The following is a 19596-nucleotide window of genomic DNA, read 5'->3' as shown; positions in this document are numbered from 1 at the left end:
CTGTTGGCATCTCTTTTTCAAATTTCATTATCCTTCAAGTACGAAAATACTAGAAACATTAATTTTATAGTACTTTCAAGAGATAATTTATCAACATTATTTCATAGCGATTAATCGATATTCTAAGCGTTATACCCACTATTTCTTACACTAACAGCCTGTTTATTTGCACGGCACATTAAAATAACCTGATTTCCGATCCGTGTGCACCTACTACTATACTTAACACGGAATGTATTACCACTTTTTAAAAGTAAATTATTATGACTAAGTGTAGATCTCCGGCGAGTAAATGCCTTTCGTATACAAGCACGACACATCTCCGCTATGTGCTTTACTTTTTACTAACAGCATATAGAAATTGGATTTCAACGTGTTTCTACATAACAGAATGAAGCAAATTTCGTGATTTAACTCTTTCGAATAATGTGTTGGTCCTGACAAGGACCGTTTGAAATGAAAAATCTGAAGAAGATTTTTACTTAGAGCTTGTGTACTTGGTAACAGCCTTCGTACCCTCACTTACAGCGTGCTTGGCAAGTTCACCAGGCAAAAGAAGGCGCACAGCTGTTTGGATTTCCCGGCTGGTGATAGTTGACCGCTTATTGTAATGGCCAAACGAGAAGCTTCAGCAGCAATACGCTCGAAGATGTCATTAACAAAGCTGTTCATGATACTCATAGCTTTGCTAGATATGCCAGTGTCAGGATGCACTTGCTTCAAAACTTTGTAGATGTAAATGGCATAGCTCTCCTTCCTCCTCCTCTTCTTCTTCTTATCTCCCTTGGAGATATTCTTTTGGGCTTTACCAGCCTTCTTTGCAGCCTTTCCGCTAGTTTTTGGTGGCATGATGACTCACTCGTTCAGCAAAATTAGATGTGTCCGCCGATTTATCGACTTCATTTAAATTACAGTACGTGTTTCAATTCGCGCCAACTGCCTTGCTTTTCATTTGATGCACTCGGGTGCACGCTTGAAGTAGTAACAAAACTGACTTGATTCATGGGAGGCCGCAATTTTTCCTCTCATCTTATTACGAAAGAATATTGAACAATGTCTGGTCGCGGCAAAGGTGGAAAAGTCAAGGGAAAGAGCAAGTCCCGCTCCAGCAGGGCTGGCCTTCAATTCCCAGTAGGCAGAATCCATCGATGCCGAACGAGTTGGTGCTGGCGCTCCCGTGTATTTGGCTGCAGTCATGGAATACCTGGCAGCTGAAGTTCTTGAGTTGGCAGGCAACGCTGCTCGTGACAACAAGAAGACTAGGATTATTCCACGTCATCTGCAGTTAGCTATCCGTAACGACGAGGAATTAAACAAGTTGTTGTCTGGAGTTACAATCGCTCAGGGTGGTGTTTTGCCCAACATTCAAGCTGTACTTCTGCCCAAGAAAACTGAGAAGAAGGCATAAATGTAAGACCTATATCTCATACAAATCGGCCCTTATGAGGGCCACAAACCCCTTTATAGAGGAGATTTACGATTGAAATGAATTGTTTTCGATATACAGACTCATCAAAAGTGTCTGAGATAGTTGCTTAGTTTCATTCGAAATTCTCGCTGCTATTCGATTAATTAGTATATGTGTAGTCGTCGATCGTAATTGAAGCCCATAGGAAGTCACACTAACTTTAGAATACTCCAAACAGCGATGTGCTTAGTTCCCACTACATTATTAATTATAAGATCATTACCTTTTGTATTGTCGCTAGCTACATTTTTTTGATATTTGCGTACATCGGGCTCATATTACCCAGAGGACAGGACAGTCGAGCCCAGATTCTCAGCAATGGAAGAAAACCTCATACCACATATTCTCATGTACTTCATGCTAGACAAAGGAATTTCCAACATTCTTAAAGCACTCATGTTTCTCTCTTGCGTTGGCTTGGCTGAAATTACTCTGTTCAATATGTTCTCGACATTTATTATTGTTCATTACTATGCCCCAATGACATCATGAACAGAGCGGATCAGAAAACTTTCCTAAATTTCTTTTGCAACATAGTAATGACATTAAATGCACACTTAAGTACGATTTATTCTTTGCAAGGTCGATATTCATATTTGTGTGATATGTGTTATATGTATATGGTTTGTAATACGCAACTACTCTTATTCTCTGATCTCAGAACTCATTTGCTACTGTGCCCAACGAGCGAGCCTAGGTTTCTTGTAACTACTGCCTTTCTTTAGTAAATAATGTGAAGTATACAATGCATTAACCTACATCTCATATTTGTATTACTCTTTATTTTAGTAACCCGCTACGAAGTGTCATTAATTTACATGTAAATCACAATAGACACTACCGCAAAAGAAAGAAATCGAACCCAAGACCACGTAAACAAGATAAAGGACAAGATTCAGGTTTCTAACGCATTATTCGCCCCTCACAGCACAGTATAGAAGTTGTATAAGCCTCTATACGTACATCCTACTGTCAGAACAGAAATTCCGACTTGCGTTTCGCATCTCTCATGCTCGCTACTTCCAACAAATCGCCAATTTCCAACCAGAACCCCTTCTCCAGCATTAATACTGCTACATGATATGAATACGTATACATGAACGTACATAATGTAAAAAAAAACGTATGATTTTCTCAAATTAATCTCTCTACGTCTGTAATTTAGTGTGCATCAAAAGGCTTTAATGTAGTTACACGAATTCTTATAATCTAACAGAAAATCGCACAAAGTAAATCTTTCCCTTTATATAAATTTGTTGGCTCTGAAAAGAGCCGTTTATGCCAATTTTATATCCAAAATAGGAGGAACCCCAACTTAACCTCCGAAACCGTACAGGGTTCTTCCTTGCCTCTTCAAGGCATACACAACATCCATAGCTGTCACTGTCTTCCTCTTGGCGTGTTCTGTGTATGTAACAGCATCTCTGATTACGTTCTCCAGGAATACTTTCAATACTCCTCGGGTCTCTTCATAAATGAGACCAGAGATACGCTTCACACCACCACGGCGAGCAAGACGCCTAATAGCGGGTTTGGTGATACCCTGGATGTTGTCACGAAGAACTTTACGGTGGCGCTTGGCACCTCCTTTGCCAAGACCCTTGCCTCCTTTTCCACGTCCTGTCATTTCGATATGTTACTGCTTCGCTCACCACACACGAGAAATACAAGCCCAAGCAGCCCAAGACTCGTGGTTTTGTTCCTTCGATCATGCAGGGAAAGCACGGAGGAAAAACACAAAACGTGTCTAAGCCAATGAGAACTGTCCTTTTCGACTGACTTTATCCAATGAGAAATAGCTTGATTTAACGGTTTTGCTCTTTATATAACTTGACTTCATTCAGCGCGCAATTATTTGAAACAAGTCGTGACAGTTGCAATGGCACGTACCAAGCAGACAGCTAGGAAATCTACTGGAGGCAAAGCTCCTCGAAAGCAGCTTGCCACCAAAGCTGCAAGAAAGAGTGCTCCAGCTACCGGTGGAGTGAAAAAGCCCCATCGTTACAGGCCTGGTACTGTGGCTCTCCGAGAAATTCGTCGTTACCAGAAGAGCACTGAATTGCTCATCCGCAAGCTGCCCTTCCAACGACTCGTCCGAGAAATTGCACAAGATTTCAAGACAGATCTTCGCTTCCAAAGCTCAGCTGTCATGGCTTTACAGGAGGCAAGTGAAGCTTACCTTGTAGGGCTTTTCGAAGACACCAACTTGTGTGCTATTCACGCAAAGAGAGTCACAATCATGCCTAAGGACATTCAGCTTGCTCGCCGCATCCGTGGGGAACGTGCTTAAGTTTGAAGTTCTGGCACTGAGTTCAAAAACGGTCCTTTTTAGGACCAATACACTACTTAGAGATGCTGTTATCCTAACAAGGATCTTGTCCATACTTGTTATCTTTTTTTTTTAAATTCTCACGCCGTATGTTGCATAGTTAATACATCTACCTTCGTTTTCCTGTCGTTTCGTATATCATCCTATCTTTCAAGTATATTCTTTAGTTTTCCCCTATGTTTACCGATTGATTATCTTCGTTTTATGTGGTCAAGGGTTCGATTTTGCCATATGTTGCATAACTTAACTTCGATTCAACCACTGTTTGCCCTTCTCAACGTTATTAATCTGATAGAACTCGCAGGCGAAATATGTACTTCTTCCAAGGTAGCAAAAGTAATATTATTTTGTCAGAGGTCGCTGCTGTTGAATGCAAACGTTAAACTAAACTTTCTTTAAGTGTCTGTTTGTACTTAACATCAGTTCAATTGTACACCTACATTTCTGCTGGTGTTACTATTTTTCTTTATAGCAATATTACGAATTATAAGACGGTATCCGTGGTTATTAGCGTGTTCCCTTTTCCTAACACTTTCTCATTACACCAGTATTTCCATCATTCATTAGGCGTAATCACCCGTCTCCTTTATCATAAAAATCATAATAGTACGACGTTAAATTGAAACATAGTCTACTTCACTTTCACGAGTTGTAATAAGTTCGAACATTTCTTTCACCCCAGCCTTGAAAAGAGTTGATTTTAGTTTAGTGTCCCTTTCAGCAGCAAGGCTGTTTCAAACGTGGACCTACTTATTAACGTGCAATGCGAAACATTTGAGCTCCCACCGAGAATCGAACCCAGTCAGCCTGCAAAAGTTTTTCTAACAAATGCATTAAGTGCGTTTTCTGTACTGTTTCGCTACTTGAAGATAGGAACAAGGAAAAAGTAAGTGATCACAAATTGACATTACGTAATGTGTTCCCCATTTTTTTTCGAGTACACCATTCTTGACACCCGTGAAAGCTTTCTTTCCCCACCCTCAATTCCCCTCTGTTATAAAGCACTTACATCAAGAAGTGCTTCGGTTAAAAAGAAAACTCAAAGTCCCTTGCGTGTATACTATACATTGCTATGAATGAACATGTGATAATGATAGGAAAAGCACAATTTTACTCTTCTCAAAGTATTTGATGGCTCTAAAAAGAGCCGTTTTAAAATGTCAGATGATTTACTGACACATTTACTTCTTCTTTGGTGCAGCCTTCTTAGCACTTTTCGGTTTTGCTGTAGCCTTCTTTGGCTTCGGGGCCTTTGGCTTCTTGGGAGTTTTTGCCTTCTTCACTTTAGATGGTGATTTCTTAGGTTTGGGAGCAGCAGCCTTTTTCTTTTCACCAGTCTTCTTGGGACGTTTAGCTGCTGGCTTTTTCGCAGGCTTCTTCTCCTTTGATGCTGATCGTTTCGCCTTGGTTGAAGATCCACCTTCAGGCTTCTCCTTCAGCGATGAAGCACTAAGCTTAAACGATCCAGATGCACCTTTTCCCTTGGTCTGAACCAAAGACCCAGAAGCAACTGCACTTCTCAAGTATTTCTTGATAAATGGAGCAAGCTTCTCGGCATCCACTTTGTAGTTCTGAGAGATGTATTTCTTAATAGCTTGCAGTGAACTTCCTCCCCTTTCCTTCAAATTCTTGATGGCGTTGTTCACCATTTCTGATGTTCTTGGATGAGAAGGTGTTGTTTTTGGTTTCTTAGGCTTTGCAGACTTCTTAGGAGAAGCCTGTGCCGGGGCTGCAGGTGCTGATGCCGTATCTGCCATTGCTTTCTGCAATAAACTCAACGATACTGAAGAATGAAATTTTCGCTAGCAGGCAGCGTTGAGTTTGGTTACGGAGCGCGGACCGGATAGAAAGCACTTGCTGAGGCGGGCTGAGGTAAACAGAAGTTCGTAGTTGCCACAACGATAAGTGTGTTTCCTTCTATTTTGATAAACGATTTTTTTCAGGTATTCAATGAATGCACCAGATCCTATTCTTCCTTACTGGCTAGAAGAAACTTTATTCCACATAACTCAAAAGGCATTTGTTTTTATTCGCTTTTCTATTTTATGTTTCAGTCATTGCTAAGTCGGTCACACTACTTTTTCACCCTCCTTGTGCTTATAATTTTCATAATTTAACATGGAAATACTTATCAATAAATAATTATATTACCATGGTAATTAACTTCAATCCTTCCTGTGATTATACGCAAAGTACCATCTTCGTACTGCTTACTATAGTTCAATGAAGGGAATCTATAAAGTAACGCGTGTCGCACACATCTGCCTTGCAAACTCCCTGGCCTACTTCCAATGTATAGACTTTTATTTCAAATCCTGATTTAATTTCATAATTTTCTGTAGATTTTAACATTTTATTACCCAGCTTCTTAATACGAATGACAATCAAGCCTAAATATTTATTCCCTTTAACTTTATTTTTCTTTTTTATTTTGTGCCTTGTTTCATATTTGTTCTTACGTTAGCAATTAACGCACTTACCGTAGTTATGTATGAACAGGTTGTTTCTATATTTATTTTATTCCAAATAAATTAAATATATATACGGATTATTTTATGGTAGTTGATATTTTCTGTTGTTTCCTACGTGAATTGAGGAAACGCACGGACTTTCGCCTGTGCTACTTTCATATGTCTGTATCTGTCGAATGCTGTCGATCTGTCGAAATGTGTATTACTATCTGTCGATTCATCGAGTGAACTGAATTCGTTAACCATTTCACCAGGCGCGCATGCATTTTTTTTCTTCTAAGGGATCCAAGCTTCGGGGGGCAAGGTTCCAATACTACAAGCCACTATGTCTATATACTATTATTCTGCATTCGAAAACACGATAAATATTCCACTTACTTTTTCACAAAAACATGATACAGACAGAGTACAGATGAAGTGTAAGATCAGATTTATATTGATGATACATCAATATTTTCCCTGTTAATAACTACATTTAATGAGAAAGTCTGCAAATGTATGTTCACTTAGGAACTTTTGCGAGGAGTCCGCACCCGGTGGACACCCCGTGAGTACGCCTCTGCACTTGACTATACTTCGAATTATACTGCAAACAGTTGTATTTTAGTTTCCCCGTTTAGTTCATCGATATCATTAACACAAAGAAAATAGATGTTATAGATGCGTATTCTCAGTTCTCGCTTTATATCCGGACGTCTGCAAAAATCTACTCCTTTTCTTTCTTTCACGCATCCACCAAACTAACAATGATTTGTATTATAATATTTGCGCATAAAATGTATATCTCATACCTTCCATGTTCTCAAGTATTCATAGACAAAAACGGTTATTTTCTGCGAACAAATTGTCCAAACACAGTGCAAATGTCATCTATAGATTGTCCTGGTTCCGTCTGCGTGTACATAACAATGCGTCATAATCATACATTGCACATTAAGGATATCAATTAATCTTCCCAAATTCCTAGATATGCCTGGCAAAAGTTCCGCGTGTTGTAAGGATATTACATTTGTACTACCGACAAGGTGGTATCTTCCAACATTGAAGTTCAATAAACCCCAAATGTGTCGGATATAGTATTTGATTTCTTGTCTCATTGTTTGCGTCAGAGATGTCTTCTCAAGTTAGGATTTACGATACATACAGGATGAGTTGTATATATTGTTGCTGCCAGCTCTATATTAATCCCATATTTGTAAACGAATAAAAACAGTATTCTAATTATAACAATGTGCTCACAATTAATTTTATTCTTAATTGTTATACGTATTGTTGATTAAAAATGAAAATGTTGCTAAGTGAATTTTATTAATATTTTCTGTTGCGTGATATAGGAAGTGAGTGAAATATTGGAGGAATATAGTGTGCGTAGCAGATGATGTGCAGTGGCTTTGGATCGCCTGTGATAAGGTAAGGCATTTGCTATTTTAATTAACGCATTTTATATACTGTAATCCTAATTATTTTTATGTGAATGTGCTTACTACTTGTGTATTCAGTGGGACCGATGTTTTAATATGTATGGTCAAGCAGTGTCGAGCCTGGTCAGTGTGTGGATAGGTGACCATTTTTTGTAAATCGATAACATTTAACTTTGTAAACACGGATGAAGTAGAAGTATATTTATTTTATTTTTTACCTCAAATATGTAGGACACTTCTCCTTTGTACATCAATTATTATTATTAGTTCAACTTGTTTACAAGTTAAATGAAAAGAATAGTCGTTATCGTGTGATGATTGTGCTCATTAGGCTAAAGAAGACTCGTGATAAGAAAGAAAAGAAGAACGGTGCTCAAGTTTCGTCACAGCATATTCTCAAAAATTTACAGGCAAAATTCAGTGTTCTGCATGAAAAGGCATATTTGTACGAAAAAAAAAAAAATTCTGCAGACGACAGAATTAAATAAAGTAATACACATGTATTTTAGAGTTACTGGTGTAAAATCATTACAAGTGCTTTGCCAGGTGGCCAATAAAAAGCACGAATACTATTTAAGGGAGCCAAAACAGGAGAAAGCTGGGGGCCTGAGCGATAGCAAGAATGTGCGTCCAAAGTGAACAGGAGCGAAGGCGACGCGGGTATACGTATAAGCAAGGGTAGTGGAAACCAGTTAGTTTTCGAGTTTCAATAGCACTTGTCATGCATCCATACTAGTAGCGCCCCGCTTGTAAACATTAAGTACACTATGCAAGAATACACCGCCGGTGGAAAATAGTACCTAATACAGTTATCTTTCATATATACTGACTTATTTTACAGTAGTAACCCAACACTAGTAAACGTAAAATAAAAGTGTATAACTTTATATTTAATTCTATCGCCTGGCTTAGTTTTTCACCTGTAAGATGTACTTATTTAGAGCAAGTTTCTTAACTAGCAAATTAAACCGAGAACCACAGCAACCATATATATATTCTTATGATGTACTTTTCTTTGAGTGGTGTTCTCTGTCTATTGAATAACATTTTCTCAGTTTAATGCTAGCAAAAAACAAAACAAAATCAAAGTGTTTCTATATAAATTTAGTTCACCGTGTTGTAATATCACATGGAATTGAAAAACGAATAGTCGAACCTCTGCTATCTCGATCAAACTTCTCAGGATGATATACTGACTTACCGCAGAAGTTCGACTGAATACGTTTCTCAGTTCCATGGGAGAACCTGGAGAAGCAAAAGCCTGCGCAACGGAAAATACTAAATAAACTTGTAGAGCAGGTCAAGATGTATCATCATGCCAAGTTTCATTCAGATCAGAGAAGTTTGGCTGCAGCCATTTTCATTACAAAGCACAAAATGGATGGTCCCTAACCTCGAGAATCTTCACAATTGTCGACGAGTTGAACTGCACTCATCTGATCAAAATCAAACTTAAAATGACAGTTCACTTTCAACTGTTAAATAATATGATATGCAGGCTTCTGCTTTCCTAGTTACAGTCTATCCACTGTGGTATGCATATTAGTACAAATGTGAGAGTGCATATTTATTAAAGATTTGCTTCAAAAAGCGATGAAAGACATAGGCATTGCCGCGGGCGGTGATAACAAGATGCCGGAAAACGAACAAGCAGAAAGAATATGGGCTGAAGAAGTGTAAACGACGACGCGGCGGCCCGTAAAGGTGTTGCCGTCCTATTAAATGAATAATATCAAAAGAAAGAAAAAAAAAGTAAAAAATTTCGCGCTCGTAATCAAGACAGAAAGCAACTAAAGGAAATCTTTGTTTTACGTCCCACGTTATGCCGCTTAGGCTAAAAGAGGCGCTGATTATGAGAAATGATTGAAATGGTGGTGGAATGAAGAAAGTGGGAGGAAACGGGAGAACCCCGCGGTAACCCACCGCACATAGTTTTTGTCCACCATAAAGTTAACTTGGCGGGGGCTCAAGACAGAAAGACGGTTGGAAAAACAAATAAACGATGTTGCATCCCGTAAAAATGTTCGCGACCTATGAAATCAATATTTTTTCTTAAAGAAAAAAAAGAATTAAAAAGAGAAAAAAAGGTCAAAATTTCGCGCTCGCTTCGCTCGCGATCAGCAGAGAAAAGAGGACGTGACGCACCCCTAAAAGTGTTGGCGACCGATTGAATAAATATTGTGGGTAAAAAAAAAAAAAAAAAAAAAAAAAAAAGTCAAAAATTTCGCGCTCGCTTCGCTCGCGATCAGCACAGAAAGAAGGACGTGACGCGCCCCTAAAGGTGTTGGCAACCGATTCAATACATATTGTCGGTAAAAAAAAAAAAAAAAAAAAAAAAAAAAAAAAAAAAAAAAAAAACGCTCGCTTCGCTCGCGATCGACATGAAAAAGGCAACGACGTGACGCCCCGTAAAATTGTCGGCGACCTATTCAATCAATATATTCGGTTGAAAAACAAAGTCAAAAGTTTCCCAATCGCTTCCCTCCCGATCGACATAAAAAAAAAGGCAACCCCTTCACCTCTCCTTATGCATTCATCAGTAAACATACAACCATAGATCACAATACCACTCACATCACCTATCAGTTCTCCACGTCCATCAAGATCCAATCATCGCCCTGGCCCTTTATGATGATACACAACATTACATGTTATTGTGTGCATTGCCCCGCGTTACAATACATGACCAAAAAAAAGAGAAAAAGAGCTGCACTGCCTTCAGTGTAGACATGTTCGTATTCGTAGAAAATGATTTTAGGTACACGATAGTACAGTAATCTATCTTCACATGCTTCAGATGTGAACGATACCTACACATGAAGAGGGCTCCCGAGGTTTCCTTTTCCAATAGGATGGAGCTCCACCACACTTGCAGAATGACGAGAAGTTATGTTAATAAATATATCCCAGAGTGTTTCGTAACTCGCCCTTGGTCCTAATGATGAAGCGTTCTTCAGATGGCCCCGATGTCTCCACACATGATACTATGCGACTTCTTTTCACGAGGCTCTCAAAGATCACGTTTGTGTCCTAACATTCTCTGCAGATATGACACAGCTGCGATAGCGGATCACAGAAGCCTTTCCTCTCCTTACAAGAGACGTGTTCATTCGAGTATGTGAGTAATTCGACTATCGATTAAATATCTCCCGTGTCACGATAGTAGTCACTTTCAATTCTTCTAACGAAGGTAAGAAAAAATGCTATACAAACTTCCTTTCGGTATATAAAGGATTAGGGGCCCAGAGAATATTTTCTTTCAAGAGGATACATTCTTTTTCGAACACCCTGTATATAGATCCTCTAATTATAACTGCAAACAAAATGTTGATTTTGCAATTGCTTCCATGAGAGAATATTCTGTGCACTTTCTTTCTGAAGGGCCGGGCCTAAACGTTTTCCTTAATCATTAAATTTAGTAGTTATCTACAATTACATAGTTTTCCATTGTTCTCAAAATAAAGATTTTTCTCTATGAATTGTTGAATGTTGCTAGGGATATTGAAGTAATTCTTTTTAGTGTTTTTTTCTTTACAATAATGTACTGAACGCCTGCATTAAGGAAGTTCGTGTGTCCATCTTGCAAAATGTTTCGTCTTTTTTCATGCCCACTAAGGTAAATATTCATTTTGCTCTTTTCTCTGTATGCAAACCACATTTCTTAAAGGCAACATTTTCATACAAATGTAGTACTAAAAACTTCTAATTGGCAACATCTGGGCTGCGAAGAGGAAAAAGAAAGAAATCTCGTACGTATTCGCGCGCAATTCGGAATTAGCCAATGAAAAGCACAAAAGCGGCCACCATCTCTCTCTCTTTCTTATTAACGGTTTTGTACTTTCTGCAGTTCTATCAGTGCTGCTAACCTCTTACTATATCATTGAATATGTATGTTTAGATATATATATATATATATATATATATATATATATATATATATATATTTTTTTTTTTTACAAAAAATCATACTACTACGGAATAATATTAAATGCCTTTAAACCCTCATTTCTGTTTGCACTTTCTGTTACACTACCTTCCCCGAACTTCTTTCAAGTTATTAAGTGCAGAACGGGGAGTTATACATATTTACTTGCGCTTTGACAATATCTGCACATTGTGTAATAATAGGAGACGTATAAAATAAAACTATATACTAATACGTATATATATATATATATATATATATATATATATATATATATATACAGTACACATTCCACTATCCGAGGCTTTCCTTTTCTTTTCTTGCTGACGATAAATTACGCTTTTAGAAATGTTGTCTGAAAACAATAAGAATATGTGCAAAAAATACAATCAGAGGTAGAGGTCTTTAACAGGAAATAAGCAAGGGAGTTGAAAAATTTTTTATGCATGTAAAAAATATAGACATGAACCAACTTGTGAAATAAAAAGACCAGAAAACTACTCTTTCTAAATTATGTGTAAACTTTTTACCGAAAACGAAAGTTGCACGAAAGACTTTTTGTCCGTTTTTTGGCCTCCGGTGCTTGGGGTCCCTGATTCAATCCCAGCTCGTGCCGTGTGAACTTTGTCGTGCATAAAGACCGTGCTCATGGGTTTTCTCGGGTTTCTCCCGTTTCCTCCCACTTTCTTCATTCAGTACTCATCATCACCGTCTCCTTTAGCGTAACCGGTATAAGTATGCGACGTAAATCTAAATATTTCATTTCATTTCCCTTTTCTGCTCATACTGCTGATTATGCGCGATTATGCCAACATCCAACTCCGCGGATAATCGTGCGATTACTGTATATACAACTAATACAGATACAACTAATTATATTATCAGTTACAGTATCGGTTTTTATTTACTAATTTGCCTCACTTTATTTGCATCCCTGCAGTAAATAATTCTTATCGATAATAGTTAAAATGTATATTACATTTTAGTGCTTCACGACTGAATGATCATCTGCCTTACGTTATCTCGCAGCTGAAGAGAATGCTACACTGAAAACTACCTTGCGTTATAAAGGGTAAGTGAAACATATCTTAAAAATATCTTTCATACATTTCATTGTGTACATTAAAGAATGTAAGTTTGCCTTTTTCCTGTAATCAATACTTAATAAAGGATTTATTTTTATTTATTTATATACAATTTCATACGTGGTTCGTGATAGTAAACTCGATAGGACACAGTGGCACTATGAACATCCGAATCACTCATCATTCGAACATTCAAATATTTATTCGAATATTAGTATATTCCAAGTAATGTTAACGACGTTAATATGCTTGCCTTTATAGTTAATAATGTCAATTCTTACTTAAAACATACTTCCTTAACAGGACATTGAAGAAAAGGTAGTTGCCAACGGCCATACCATGCTGAATATACCGGTTCTCGTCCGATCACCGAAGTCAAGCAGCATCGGGCCTGGTCAGTACTTGGATGGGTGACCGCCTGGGAACACCAGGTGCTGTTGGTATACTTTTTCTAATTTTGTTTTTCACAAAGACGAATATTCTCACATCGTTCACCACGATAATTTCGTAATCATGCATTACTTAAAACAATTAGCAACGCTTTCCACGCGCTGGTCTTTTTGAGTATTCACCGACAAACCTACGTAGCTACAATAACTCACTCGAAGCCATATGCATTCGCCAACGGCCATACCATGCTGAATATACCGGTTCTCGTCCGATCACCGAAGTCAAGCAGCATCGGGCCTGGTCAGTACTTGGATGGGTGACCGCCTGGGAACACCAGGTGCTGTTGGCATCTCTTTTTCAAATTTCATTATCCTTCAAGTACGAAAATACTAGAAACATTAATTTTATAGTACTTTCAAGAGATAATTTATCAACATTATTTCATAGCGATTAATCGATATTCTAAGCGTTATACCCACTATTTCTTACACTAACAGCCTGTTTATTTGCACGGCACATTAAAATAACCTGATTTCCGATCCGTGTGCACCTACTACTATACTTAACACGGAATGTATTACCACTTTTTAAAAGTAAATTATTATGACTAAGTGTAGATCTCCGGCGAGTAAATGCCTTTCGTATACAAGCACGACACATCTCCGCTATGTGCTTTACTTTTTTACTAACAGCATATAGAAATTGGATTTCAACGTGTTTCTACATAACAGAATGAAGCAAATTTCGTGATTTAACTCTTTCGAATAATGTGTTGGTCCTGACAAGGACCGTTTGAAATGAAAAATCTTGAAGAAGATTTTTACTTAGAGCTTGTGTACTTGGTAACAGCCTTCGTACCCTCACTTACAGCGTGCTTGGCAAGTTCACCAGGCAAAAGAAGGCGCACAGCTGTTTGGATTTCCCGGCTGGTGATAGTTGACCGCTTATTGTAATGGGCCAAACGAGAAGCTTCAGCAGCAATACGCTCGAAGATGTCATTAACAAAGCTGTTCATGATACTCATAGCTTTGCTAGATATGCCAGTGTCAGGATGCACTTGCTTCAAAACTTTGTAGATGTAAATGGCATAGCTCTCCTTCCTCCTCCTCTTCTTCTTCTTATCTCCCTTGGAGATATTCTTTTGGGCTTTACCAGCCTTCTTTGCAGCCTTTCCGCTAGTTTTTGGTGGCATGATGACTCACTCGTTCAGCAAAATTAGATGTGTCCGCCGATTTATCGACTTCATTTAAATTACAGTACGTGTTTCAATTCGCGCCAACTGCCTTGCTTTTCATTTGATGCACTCGGGTGCACGCTTGAAGTAGTAACAAAACTGACTTGATTCATGGGAGGCCGCAATTTTTCCTCTCATCTTATTACGAAAGAATATTGAACAATGTCTGGTCGCGGCAAAGGTGGAAAAGTCAAGGGAAAGAGCAAGTCCCGCTCCAGCAGGGCTGGCCTTCAATTCCCAGTAGGCAGAATCCATCGTCTTTTGCGAAAGGGTAACTATGCCGAACGAGTTGGTGCTGGCGCTCCCGTGTATTTGGCTGCAGTCATGGAATACCTGGCAGCTGAAGTTCTTGAGTTGGCAGGCAACGCTGCTCGTGACAACAAGAAGACTAGGATTATTCCACGTCATCTGCAGTTAGCTATCCGTAACGACGAGGAATTAAACAAGTTGTTGTCTGGAGTTACAATCGCTCAGGGTGGTGTTTTGCCCAACATTCAAGCTGTACTTCTGCCCAAGAAAACTGAGAAGAAGGCATAAATGTAAGACCTATATCTCATACAAATCGGCCCTTATGAGGGCCACAAACCCCTTTATAGAGGAGATTTACGATTGAAATGAATTGTTTTCGATATACAGACTCATCAAAAGTGTCTGAGATAGTTGCTTAGTTTCATTCGAAATTCTCGCTGCTATTCGATTAATTAGTATATGTGTAGTCGTCGATCGTAATTGAAGCCCATAGGAAGTCACACTAACTTTAGAATACTCCAAACAGCGATGTGCTTAGTTCCCACTACATTATTAATTATAAGATCATTACCTTTTGTATTGTCGCTAGCTACATTTTTTTGATATTTGCGTACATCGGGCTCATATTACCCAGAGGACAGGACAGTCGAGCCCAGATTCTCAGCAATGGAAGAAAACCTCATACCACATATTCTCATGTACTTCATGCTAGACAAAGGAATTTCCAACATTCTTAAAGCACTCATGTTTCTCTCTTGCGTTGGCTTGGCTGAAATTACTCTGTTCAATATGTTCTCGACATTTATTATTGTTCATTACTATGCCCCAATGACATCATGAACAGAGCGGATCAGAAAACTTTCCTAAATTTCTTTTGCAACATAGTAATGACATTAAATGCACACTTAAGTACGATTTATTCTTTGCAAGGTCGATATTCATATTTGTGTGATATGTGTTATATGTATATGGTTTGTAATACGCAACTACTCTTATTCTCTGATCTCAGAACTCATTTGCTACTGTGCCCAACGAGCGAGCCTAGGTTTCTTGTAACTACTGCCTTTCTTTAGTAAATAATGTGAAGTATACAATGCATTAACCTACATCTCATATTTGTATTACTCTTTATTTTAGTAACCCGCTACGAAGTGTCATTAATTTACATGTAAATCACAATAGACACTACCGCAAAAGAAAGAAATCGAACCCAAGACCACGTAAACAAGATAAAGGACAAGATTCAGGTTTCTAACGCATTATTCGCCCCTCACAGCACAGTATAGAAGTTGTATAAGCCTCTATACGTACATCCTACTGTCAGAACAGAAATTCCGACTTGCGTTTCGCATCTCTCATGCTCGCTACTTCCAACAAATCGCCAATTTCCAACCAGAACCCCTTCTCCAGCATTAATACTGCTACATGATATGAATACGTATACATGAACGTACATAATGTAAAAAAAAACGTATGATTTTCTCAAATTAATCTCTCTACGTCTGTAATTTAGTGTGCATCAAAAGGCTTTAATGTAGTTACACGAATTCTTATAATCTAACAGAAAATCGCACAAAGTAAATCTTTCCCTTTATATAAATTTGTTGGCTCTGAAAAGAGCCGTTTATGCCAATTTTATATCCAAAATAGGAGGAACCCCAACTTAACCTCCGAAACCGTACAGGGTTCTTCCTTGCCTCTTCAAGGCATACACAACATCCATAGCTGTCACTGTCTTCCTCTTGGCGTGTTCTGTGTATGTAACAGCATCTCTGATTACGTTCTCCAGGAATACTTTCAATACTCCTCGGGTCTCTTCATAAATGAGACCAGAGATACGCTTCACACCACCACGGCGAGCAAGACGCCTAATAGCGGGTTTGGTGATACCCTGGATGTTGTCACGAAGAACTTTACGGTGGCGCTTGGCACCTCCTTTGCCAAGACCCTTGCCTCCTTTTCCACGTCCTGTCATTTCGATATGTTACTGCTTCGCTCACCACACACGAGAAATACAAGCCCAAGCAGCCCAAGACTCGTGGTTTTGTTCCTTCGATCATGCAGGGAAAGCACGGAGGAAAAACACAAAACGTGTCTAAGCCAATGAGAACTGTCCTTTTCGACTGACTTTATCCAATGAGAAATAGCTTGATTTAACGGTTTTGCTCTTTATATAACTTGACTTCATTCAGCGCGCAATTATTTGAAACAAGTCGTGACAGTTGCAATGGCACGTACCAAGCAGACAGCTAGGAAATCTACTGGAGGCAAAGCTCCTCGAAAGCAGCTTGCCACCAAAGCTGCAAGAAAGAGTGCTCCAGCTACCGGTGGAGTGAAAAAGCCCCATCGTTACAGGCCTGGTACTGTGGCTCTCCGAGAAATTCGTCGTTACCAGAAGAGCACTGAATTGCTCATCCGCAAGCTGCCCTTCCAACGACTCGTCCGAGAAATTGCACAAGATTTCAAGACAGATCTTCGCTTCCAAAGCTCAGCTGTCATGGCTTTACAGGAGGCAAGTGAAGCTTACCTTGTAGGGCTTTTCGAAGACACCAACTTGTGTGCTATTCACGCAAAGAGAGTCACAATCATGCCTAAGGACATTCAGCTTGCTCGCCGCATCCGTGGGGAACGTGCTTAAGTTTGAAGTTCTGGCACTGAGTTCAAAAACGGTCCTTTTTAGGACCAATACACTACTTAGAGATGCTGTTATCCTAACAAGGATCTTGTCCATACTTGTTATCTTTTTTTTTTAAATTCTCACGCCGTATGTTGCATAGTTAATACATCTACCTTCGTTTTCCTGTCGTTTCGTATATCATCCTATCTTTCAAGTATATTCTTTAGTTTTCCCCTATGTTTACCGATTGATTATCTTCGTTTTATGTGGTCAAGGGTTCGATTTTGCCATATGTTGCATAACTTAACTTCGATTCAACCACTGTTTGCCCTTCTCAACGTTATTAATCTGATAGAACTCGCAGGCGAAATATGTACTTCTTCCAAGGTAGCAAAAGTAATATTATTTTGTCAGAGGTCGCTGCTGTTGAATGCAAACGTTAAACTAAACTTTCTTTAAGTGTCTGTTTGTACTTAACATCAGTTCAATTGTACACCTACATTTCTGCTGGTGTTACTATTTTTCTTTATAGCAATATTACGAATTATAAGACGGTATCCGTGGTTATTAGCGTGTTCCCTTTTCCTAACACTTTCTCATTACACCAGTATTTCCATCATTCATTAGGCGTAATCACCCGTCTCCTTTATCATAAAAATCATAATAGTACGACGTTAAATTGAAACATAGTCTACTTCACTTTCACGAGTTGTAATAAGTTCGAACATTTCTTTCACCCCAGCCTTGAAAAGAGTTGATTTTAGTTTAGTGTCCCTTTCAGCAGCAAGGCTGTTTCAAACGTGGACCTACTTATTAACGTACAATGCGAAACATTTGAGCTCCCACCGAGAATCGAACCCAGTCAGCCTGCAAAAGTTTTTCTAACAAATGCATTAAGTGCGTTTTCTGTACTGTTTCGCTACTTGAAGATAGGAACAAGGAAAAAGTAAGTGATCACAAATTGACATTACGTAATGTGTTCCCCATTTTTTTTCGAGTACACCATTCTTGACACCCGTGAAAGCTTTCTTTCCCCACCCTCAATTCCCCTCTGTTATAAAGCACTTACATCAAGAAGTGCTTCGGTTAAAAAGAAAACTCAAAGTCCCTTGCGTGTATACTATACATTGCTATGAATGAACATGTGATAATGATAGGAAAAGCACAATTTTACTCTTCTCAAAGTATTTGATGGCTCTAAAAAGAGCCGTTTTAAAATGTCAGATGATTTACTGACACATTTACTTCTTCTTTGGTGCAGCCTTCTTAGCACTTTTCGGTTTTGCTGTAGCCTTCTTTGGCTTCGGGGCCTTTGGCTTCTTGGGAGTTTTTGCCTTCTTCACTTTAGATGGTGATTTCTTAGGTTTGGGAGCAGCAGCCTTTTTCTTTTCACCAGTCTTCTTGGGACGTTTAGCTGCTGGCTTTTTCGCAGGCTTCTTCTCCTTTGATGCTGATCGTTTCGCCTTGGTTGAAGATCCACCTTCAGGCTTCTCCTTCAGCGATGAAGCACTAAGCTTAAACGATCCAGATGCACCTTTTCCCTTGGTCTGAACCAAAGACCCAGAAGCAACTGCACTTCTCAAGTATTTCTTGATAAATGGAGCAAGCTTCTCGGCATCCACTTTGTAGTTCTGAGAGATGTATTTCTTAATAGCTTGCAGTGAACTTCCTCCCCTTTCCTTCAAATTCTTGATGGCGTTGTTCACCATTTCTGATGTTCTTGGATGAGAAGGTGTTGTTTTTGGTTTCTTAGGCTTTGCAGACTTCTTAGGAGAAGCCTGTGCCGGGGCTGCAGGTGCTGATGCCGTATCTGCCATTGCTTTCTGCAATAAACTCAACGATACTGAAGAATGAAATTTTCGCTAGACAGACAGACAGACAGACAGACAGTATGTGGCAGGCATTAACCTGGGTTTGAAGTTACGGGCTTTTGCCCTTGCCTTCAATCATGTTTTGTAATTGATTACTGTTGATGGTTGTTAGTCATCTTCTGAAAGGGTCGCAACTGTCGCGTGTCCCTTTGATGGCAGTGGTTCAGGGTAGTGGCCCTGGCATCCTGTAGACTCTTCGATGAGGCTCTGCTCGTCCGATGTTGGTGACATGCTGGTGGGGTGAGTGCCTGATGGCTCTCCAGAATGTTGCTGTACGTCTTCTTCTGACATCTTCGAGGAACGGCAGATCCAGGTCCTCGTGGATCTGTTGGAGGCGCGTGTCCATGGAATGTCCTGTGATGGCCCTGGCTGCTCTGTTCTGTAGGACTTGAAGTTGTCGGAGTCTGGTAGGTGCTGCGTGTTGCCACGCAGGGTGAGCGTAGAGGAGGATTGGACGGATGCTCATTTCGTACACATGTTTCCGTGTCTTATGAGCTAGGGATGGGGAGAGGAGTATGGGTAGTAGCGCTTTGAAC

General features: G+C 39.3%; 2 non-coding genes across 2 annotated transcripts; both read left to right on the top strand.

Moving 5' to 3' along the window:
* Positions 1 to 13023: 13023 nt before the first annotated feature.
* LOC145677951 (5S ribosomal RNA) lies at positions 13024 to 13142 on the top strand. Its single transcript, XR_014130113.1, has one exon. It is a non-coding gene; the product is annotated as a 5S ribosomal RNA (ribosomal RNA).
* A 177-nt stretch (positions 13143 to 13319) lies between these two features.
* On the top strand, positions 13320 to 13438 carry LOC145677950 (5S ribosomal RNA). The gene has a single exon (XR_014130112.1). It is a non-coding gene; the product is annotated as a 5S ribosomal RNA (ribosomal RNA).
* Positions 13439 to 19596: the final 6158 nt, after the last annotated feature.

This window comes from Thermobia domestica, unplaced genomic scaffold, assembly GCF_964235325.1.
Source record: "Thermobia domestica unplaced genomic scaffold, izTheDome1.hap1.1 HAP1_SCAFFOLD_1676, whole genome shotgun sequence".
Lineage (NCBI taxonomy): Eukaryota > Metazoa > Arthropoda > Insecta > Zygentoma > Lepismatidae > Thermobia > Thermobia domestica.
Note: the sequence above shows the minus strand (reverse complement) of the source record. Positions and strands in the feature narration are given on the sequence as shown.